This window comes from Scyliorhinus torazame, chromosome 13, assembly GCF_047496885.1.
Source record: "Scyliorhinus torazame isolate Kashiwa2021f chromosome 13, sScyTor2.1, whole genome shotgun sequence".
Taxonomy (NCBI): domain Eukaryota; kingdom Metazoa; phylum Chordata; class Chondrichthyes; order Carcharhiniformes; family Scyliorhinidae; genus Scyliorhinus; species Scyliorhinus torazame.
The window spans coordinates 218256799-218266323 of record NC_092719.1 but is presented as its reverse complement, the minus strand read 5'-3'; positions in this window follow the sequence as shown (position 1 = coordinate 218266323).

Sequence of the window (9525 nt, the reverse complement as noted above, 5' to 3'; positions counted from 1 at the left end):
ACTCTGTGATAACTTTGCTGACCATCCACCTAGAAACCTTCATTCCGCCCCTTTGATCTGAGGGAGGATCGCGCCCTCTGCCGGCGGCCGGCGCCATTTCCTTTCTTCAGAGTTTGCCCAGAGGCGGGTTTTCCTGAGCTTTTCCCCAGCCAAAAGAAAAAAATAAACTGGTGTCCTTAAAAAAAATCGTGAGTTATGCAGAAATCCTGACAGTGAATACACGGAAAAATATGTAAATGACAACAGCTGCATAGAACATCAATTTCATCATTCAGAAATATATATGGACAATATTCAATTAGGGTCCCCGGCAGAAAGAGAATCACTGAAACCCCCTTTCGCAAAACATTGTGCAGTTGTCCAAACGTATCTATTGTAACTATAAATTGTTACCGTCGCTGTTTTAAACTGGCTGCTTGGTAGCATTTTGCCGGGCGCCTATTGCATGATTCCTGTCCTCTTCCTATTTGTGACAGATGGATTTCAAGCTCTACCCGGTAATCAGCGGGCGAAAGAGCCCCGAAACATTTCCTTAATCTCGCCCAGAAACAATCCGGCTCCACATTAAAAAATGAACGGACTTCGTCCCAAACGCATCGCAAGGTTGAAGTGGGAAATTTGGGATCGTTCCTCAGCTGCCCCCCTGTCCCCTTGCGCCCTTTCCCAATGGACAATGATTTAAGGTCACAAATCTGCCTCTGAGAATTGCATCACTAGTCTGCATTTGTTCCCTTTCCAGTCGAAATGAGTTTTACAAAGTTGGAAAAGTGGGAAACCACTGGGACTGGAAAGGCTAAACTCCCCCCACCCACCCCCACTTTACAGGTCAACAATATTTTTGCGAATTGGTAAAACCTGCCCTTTGATCGCGACTCTCCTGACCGGGCCTGTCCTGTTTGTGAGCCTCCACCCACCCCGGACCTGTTGCACCGAATTCCCGTCTCGGGAGTGTAAACCTGAATTGAACCGATTCTCACACCGAGCGCCAGAATGGAAAATTGCAAACTAAGTAACAAAAGGCAGACACCGCGATTTATGAATGTATCTGTCAATATATCTATTTCTAACCATGTATCTGTTTAGTTATGTAACTATCCACAATTTCTATTACAATGTTTGTACAATTTGTCATTTATCTAACATTATGCACACTTCTAACAAATCCTATCGCTTTATTTATATCGGTTCCTATACACATGTCCATCTATTGATTCATCCGCCAATGACTACAATTCGTTGACTGGTTAATTATTGGGGAGATGTGAGTTTCAGCTCCCGGCCTGTGTCCAGTCTGGGCTCACCGTGACTGTTACATAGAAACGTAATCACTGCGATTAAAGAACCATATTTTGGAATGTTTCCCCAAATTGTATCAAGGCTTTCTGTCCCAGAGTGAAGATGTTACACCTCACTGAGAGAGGGGGCATTTCCCAGGTCAATTCTCAGCAGGTCCCTGGGTGGCCGCTGTTGGTAAGTTTCACCATAAATGCAGCACCGAATTATAAAATGAAAAAAATAAATATATCGTTCCTTTGTTCTGTGACACACAGCCCGCCGGTGATCTGTCAGTACTGGGAGCGAGTCGGCGCCACCTCCCGGCTCAGAGACTCTCTCCATCACTGAACAGCAATAAGATCAACTAAACGATTTCTCTGGGCACGGTTTGAACACACAACAGGGCCTGAAATGAACTAATTACCATTCGCAACACACAAAAAAAATCCTCCAATAAAAGCACCGCCTGCAGAGCCGCTAGATGGCGCCCGGTGTCCGCAAATGGCAGCAGCCCAGGTAGAGAATTGTGTCAAACCAATGTGTCCAACAAGGAACATATATATACGGTCAGTTCTCATTCTGCACGAGTGTACATGATTGCACGTTGCTTCAGATACAATTTAACTCAATTAATTATGTTGCCTTCTCCAAACCAAACCTTTTACCAAACCATCACACATACACTGAAAAAAGCATTCATACATTCATATTTTATTTTTTTTTAATTCAAAAAAAAATCGTGTCAGCATTTTTCTCTTATTTTTAATTAATTGGCCTGGATGTTTGCACTTGGAACCGCCAACTTTGTTGGTGGAATTGCAGCCGCGTGTCTGCAGCGCCTTCACTGGTTGGAGGCTGCCGCTGCAGCGTGACAGGTTTACATAGGGAGCCCCAATTGTAAATGTGCAATGGTTTTGACGTGAATCACTGTTTTTCAACCATTTCATTCTGGAGCTTGACTCCCCCACCCCCATATATCAGGCGGGGAGTGGGGGCGGGGGGGGGGTATATTTTAAGAGCTCAACGACTTTGACAGGACAAGGAGCAATTTGAACAGAATGGATAGAATTAAATTGTATATTATGTTTATATGACATTGTAGTGACCTTTAAAAAAGAGACGAATTAATCCTTTGGGATAAAGGACTTTAACATATAATGTGGGGGATTGCAAGTTCCCTAGGTTAGTTACCACGGATGCAATCTGAATCACAAGGTGTGTTTCTTAAATGTGTTAGTGAGGGAGAAGGATTTTATTTTGTATCTGGGGTCAGTTCACGGCTTGAAGGTGACTGTGGATTTGAATCATTTAAACATTTTAAAATATCCAAAGGCCCGGGTGTAAAATTTCTGCCTTTAACCCCCCCCCCCCCCCCTCGCTCAGGGTAACTGTATAAAACCCCCCCACCGGGGGCAGGAAGCTGCCTTGTGTGAAAATGTCCCAGTTCATTCCGAGTTCGTTTAAGATGTAAGAGAGTTTAAATTCTCTCAATCGGTGTGAATGAAGGGACAATGTTTAATGTAAATTGTGTGACTCTCTCCCCCAGTGGCCTCAGCTCACATGGGACCTCCCTCACACAGGTATCTGCCATTTTCTGGAGGGCATTTCAGTATTTGCACCTCACCTGGGTTCGGTCTGAATCATTAACCAGGGCGCTGGGGCCATATCTGAGGATCTGCTCGTGAGTAACTCTCTGCATGCCAGACCTTTCCAACTGATTAATAAAACCAATGAATCTTATCTTTCAACCTATATAGTTACCTGTCTGTCCCATCGAACAAACGTTTAGAAACACTTATTATTAATCCGTTGGATAAATTGGAGAGAAATTGAGTGAACGAGAGAGAGAATTCGGATTGAGAGAGTGAGGGAGCAGAGTGGGAGAGAGTTAAGAGTTTAATTCAATTAACAGGAGTTGTGGGGTTAGAGAAAACTCGAAAAATATCACATTTTAAATATCTTCCCGACGTGGCTGCCAAATGGGAGGTGGAACTCGGCGAACGTGGATCATTCTCGCCCCATCGACTCAAAATCAAACGACGGTTCAGCGATTTAAAAATGTTGCCACCACATCAGGGACAGAGAAATAAGAATCACTTTAGGAACAGATGAAAGTATCCGGGAGTCCTGGGGGAGCCCAGAGTTTATATTTCACTCCATTTCACATCTTAGTTCCTCGGCAAATTACACAAAAAAAACCCAGCCAGCAAATCAATCCGGTTATTTTTTAAATGAATCTAAAATATAAAACAAATATTCGCTTTTTTTTGTAACGCGTATCTTGGATTATATTTAATGGAAATCACAGGGACAGATCCACTGTCGGTTTATTTTTTGTGGGTTTTTTTTCTCTTGAGGGAGGAATTGTTAAATTTACCTGTGGGTTGGACACTGGGCATTGATGTACGAGATATTTAAATTATAGGTAGCGAAGGGAGGGAGGGGGTGACACACACACACACACACACACTGGCAAATTGAAAGGTTCATAATCTGTGAGAGCGAGATAAGGAGACATTTATTCCGCCATCAGATTGCAGCCGATTTAGTTTTGAGTTCCCCGTTTAATCAGTTCTCCTCATCCGAGCTCAGTGAGCCGGCGAGATAAGAATCCCACTATTTATTATCCCGTCTGCTCTCTTCGCGGGGTAAGAAATAAGGAGGGGGTGGGGGAGGGGGGGGGGGGGGGAGAGATGAGTTTTGTAGGAATGAAAAATTGCTGTGCATTAATAAAACGAGAGCTCGCGTGTAAAATACATTAAAACATATCGAACCGTTTGATGAATGTGCAATTGTGTTTTATTAACGTGGCCATGGCACTTTTGCCTAAACGGGACATGATTACTACTGTCAAGATGTATTTTGTTGTTTTTTGTTTGAAAGACACAAATAATTTCTCCCCCCCCCCCCACTTCTCTGCTCAGCCCGGGAAAGGAATGGAGATGGGAGAGAAATTAACCTCTACAATTAAATAGCTGGAGCTACAATTAAATAGCTGAGACGGGAAAGGGGTGGAAAGGAGAGGGGTGGGGGTTTGAATTCACTATCGATCGAAATCAAATCGAGTGGCTGATTGTTCAAAAAAAAAATCCTAACCAGAAATATATTGCTGCAGATTAAATAGCCGAACAAAGAGTAATGTTTTAAGGCAAATTGAATATTTTCAATGGAAATAGTCCTCTTTAAACATTTGATTTTTAAACTGGTTTCCTTTCGCTGAGGAACCTTCAGAGTAAAGCGTTTTTAAAATCATATTTTAAAATGTCCCTTCATGAACAGGGGAAAATATTATTTTATTCAAATAGCAAATTCAAAAATGATGAATTGGGCACGGCTTTGTGTCGGCGTTAACCTCAATATAAAGATATAATTTGACCATTTGATAACACATGGCGAGTCTTCATTTTAAAGCATTTTTTTTTTAGTTAAATTGTGGCCCCGCAATTTTGTAAATTCTAATCCTTAGAATTATGAGACTGAAAGGGCAGATTTGCTGGGGTCTCAATCGCTGACGGGCTATTATTTCTGTTGAAAATTGCTACCGTTCCGTATTAATCACAGGGGACTATCTGATTTTTACCTTGGCCTGAGATTTGAGATTAATGAATGTCTTGTTGTACGGGCAGTTGAAGTGTGTCTGCGAGTTAGTGATAACAGCTATCTGGGAAATATCAGGAAACCTTGTCCAAATCCTGGTCTGAAGGCAGGCAGGAATTATAACATTACAAAGACCAGTTTTATTACCAACACTCATCAATGCTTAATATTTATTTTGATTCTGATCCATTCTGATGTTAATACCGTTCATATTTTTTTTTAAAATCCCATTTTGTCTCTCAGCTCTCTCTGACACACACACTTCCCTGGAATTCCGGGCCCGCCTCCCCCCCCCGTCTGAAATCTTTAATTTCCATAAATTCGCAGACAATCCGAGGAACATCCACTTAAACTTAACTCAGATATTAGATTAATTGGATGTGGAGACCTGCCTGCTGCCTGCGCAGCTCCGAATGAAACCAGGGAAGGACGCGTCCACCCCTACCCCTTTAATCCCACTGTATTTATTTAGATTTAAAGACAAATGGTTGGAACTGGCTTGTTTTTGGAAGGTAGAGAAATTACAATTCTAGATGCATGTTTAAATTAGACGAGATCGTGGCCGCATGCGCTTTAATTCACAGAACATTATATATAATATATATGATACAGTTAGATATGAGTGTACATTTAATATACCATGTTTATATACGGTTCGTTTACTATAATCCGTACATTAATATATGCCCTAATATGTGAAACATATTAAATTGTATTTGTTAGTAATGTTTTGACATAAGACATTAGTTTCCGTACGTATTGTATGAATTATTATGCCGTACATAGTATATGATTCAGAATAATGTTTGGACAATGAACATGACCAGGCCGTGTGGACCGGATTGTGCATCTAATTCTGCATACTGGGCTGTGTGTACTGGGCTGTATATACTGGGCTGTGTGTACTGGGCTGTATATACTGGGCTGTGTGTACTGGGCTGTATGTATTGGGCTGTGTATACTGGGTTGTGTGTACTGGGCTGTGTGTACTGGGCTGTATATACTGGGCTGTGTGTACTGGGCTGTGTGTACTGGGCTTTGTGTACTGGGCTGTATATACTGGGCTGTGTGTACTGGGCTGTGTGTTCTGGGCTGTGTGCATTGAACTGACTATATAGTTGGAGCTATTTATTAAAGACATACATCGACTATCTATATATTATGTATAAAGTGTATATAGAGCTCCTATATCTACATAATGAAACACAGTATACACATGGCTGTTTATATGGCGTTGTGTGCGGGTGTGTGTGTACCAAGTCTGTGTACCATTCTTTGTAAAGTGGGTTGTGTACTGGACTGTATAACTTGCTCTGTGTACCAGCCTGAGTGTACGGGTTATGTACCAAGCTGTGCAATGAGCTGTGTACCAAACTGTCTGCGTACAGGGCTGTGCACCAGGATATGTGCCAAACTATGTGTACTGGGCTGTACACCAGGTTGTGTACAGGGCTGTGTACAGGGCTCTGTGCCAATCTATGTGTACTGGGCTGTACACCAGGTTGTGTACAGGGTTGTGTACAGGGCTGTGTACTGGGCTATGTGTCAATCTATGTGTACTGGGTTGTACACCAGGTTGTGTACAGGGCTGTGTACTGGGCTATGTGTACGGGCTGTACACCAGGTTGTGTACAGGGCTGTGTACTGGGCTATGTGTACTGGGCTGTACACCAGGTTGTGTGCAGGGCTGTGTACTGGGCTATGTGTACTGGGCTGTACACCAGGTTGTGTGCAGGGCTGTGTACAGACTGTGTGTGCAGTCTGAGTTTGTTTAATGTGTAATTGTACTTTAGCGAGAGTTTCGGTGTAAATTGAGGAAGCGAGCTCCACTCGGCGTTACTCAGGTTCCGCCGCATATTTTTGCGCCGCGTTTACAAATTGTGGGAAATCTGAGAAGTGGAAATGGCGCAGAGACTGACAGAGGATCAACAAAACCCCAAACGGAGACACAATGAGCAGCGCTTGTACACATTGTGTTGCTGGAAATGTAAATGTCTGCATGGGCGATTGTGTTCGATTCACTCGCTTTCTCTGCCTCTGTTTCTTTTAATAAAATAACATCTTTGAATTAGAAGCAGAGGAGGGGGGGGGGGGGGGGCACAAACAGGAGTGTGGAATTATTGCCAGGGTCTGTACTGGTCCCTTGGTAACTCTCTCAGCCTGTGTGTACTCAGTTAGGCGATTGTGACTGGACTGCAGTTAGACATGGTGCCGGACTAGGGGTGCCTGGCCGGGTTTCCCGGACTGTCCTGTCTCCACCCCCCCCCCCCCTCCCCTCAGTACCGGACACCTGACAGTCCACATGGCTTGTCCAAAGAGCGAGGCTTCCTTCCTAATCGGCCGCTGTTACTGTGAACGAAAGGATAGATCATCTTTCGAATCCAGGCTGATAATTACTGAAAATGTGTGGGTGTGATTGGAAATCAGGCCAGTTACAGAACCCCATTTAATTTTATTTAAAATGACAAGACCCCGGGAAATGAGCAGCCTATTTTATGTATAGAATTACCCGCATCCCTTTACAAATGGAAGATCAGAAATAACATTTAATGGAAAATACACCATAACCTGGTTAATAAAACATGGAAAATAAACAGTACATTTCATACATGTTTTATGATTGTAACAAAACACAATAGAAAAGTAATATCAGATACATGGATACAGATAATTATCAATAAATAAATATATTTATAAAAACACTCAGATAATAAACAGGAGAGATACAGAGATTCTGAACACAATGTTTTATATCTGTAACAAATCTCAGAGAAAACAAACTGCTTCATAGAATTGCAGCGTAAAAATGGGAAAACCCAGGAAGCAAACAGAATATATATATAAACATTTATCTTTGATCGTGTTTATTTCAGCAGGTTTCGTTAAATAGCGAGAAAGAAAGATAGTTAGGTGGATATCTATATGTAGATAGATAGATAGAAAGATAGATAGAAAGATAGGTAGATAAATAGATACACAGAAAGATAGATAGAAAAATAGATATAGATAGATAGAAAGATAGATAGATAGATAAATAGATAGATAGAAAGATAGATAGATAGATAAATGCATAAATAGATAGATAGAAAGATAGATAGAAAGATAGATAAATAGATAGAAAGATAGATAAATAGATAAATAGATAGATAGAAAGATAGATAGATAGAAAGATAGATAAATAGATAGATAGATAGATAATCGCTTCAACTTGCTGTGTAGCCCTAATGAAATTGTATCCAATTTTGTGAAATACACCTGTGCAAAAATAGTGGAGGATTTCAAATGATTTGAACCTGACAGAGTCAGCTCGCGTTTCCCCCATTTTACAGTCAAATGTGTGTCCTTTAATGTTTGAAAGTTAAATGGGGCGGGGAACTACTGGCCAGGAATGGTGGTAATGTTGGAATTGTAACAATCGCCGGTACATTTTGATCTGCACCGTTTAATGCGATAGTTAATATTTTTATGAAAAAATAAGTAAATGTCAGATGTAATCTACTGAGGTGGGGGGGGGGGTGAAATCGGGCGTGACCCCCCCCCCCCAATTCGCTCTCGGATTCGAATTTAAATTCGCAACTCGCACAAACAACACTTTACTGAAATCTCTTTATTTCGGAGAAAGCAGGGTTTCTCTGACTGTCCCTGGTGACAGTAGGGGCTGAGTGGGGAGAGAGAGCAGCTTTCAGAGATCCATATAATATTGAAACTCAGCAACCAACTATATAGAAATGTAATTTATTCTGTGGCTGGCTCGGAGCTGGTGCACCTGCTGGAGTACAATCCTCCCAGTCCCCGTGCCTGGGATTTACACAGCTTTGCATTTTCAACAAACATGTTCTTCTTTCAAGCTGATGAAAATGAGGATTCTTTTGTTGCAATCTGACTCCGGGTTCCCCCACCACCCCTTCCCCTTGTCCACAATGTAAGCTCGCTGGTCACTGCCAAGCCTAAAACAAAAACGGCACGCAAGGAAGATAATAGGAAAGAGGTTCTGTTTATGTTAAGTAAGAAGCCAGGTTTCACGGCTCCTCTCCGCCCGGTGTCAGAATGAAGATCTTTGTCGTGGCTCAAACCAGTTCTGAACTTCTTGATCCAAAACAAGGCGAGAAGATTTAAACAGCTTAATACAAGCCCAGGAAAGGGGGGGGGGGGGGGGTCGGCCATCTGAAGTGCCCCGCAGACATCATAATCGCTGCAACCCCGTGAAAATCTCCGACTGCAAACCGGACTCCGATTCTGGTGTGTTGGGACAGTTTAATCTTTATATCTGCCTCGCTCTCCGAGATGCAAATGTAACAATTATAACCAGGGGTATGTGGCCGGGAGGTGGGCGAATGGGTGAAATAGAACCGACACAACACACATGATTCACTCCTCCCTGTTCTCTATAACCGGCGTCTGTCCTTGCAAAGGGGACAGGGAACGAAAACAATCAGCATTCGAATCTCACCCTCGCCGCTCCAACTCTCAGAGTGGCTCCGGCTCAGGGCTCTGAAGCAGAGAGCTTGTTGGCTCCAATCTCTAACTTTCTCTCCCCACACACGCTGCCCGGACCCGCTGCGTTTTTCCAGGACTTTCTGTCTGCATTTCTGATCAGATGTGGGTGGGGGGGGGGGGGGGGGGTCGAGGCGGGGATTTAATGGGGGGGGGGGC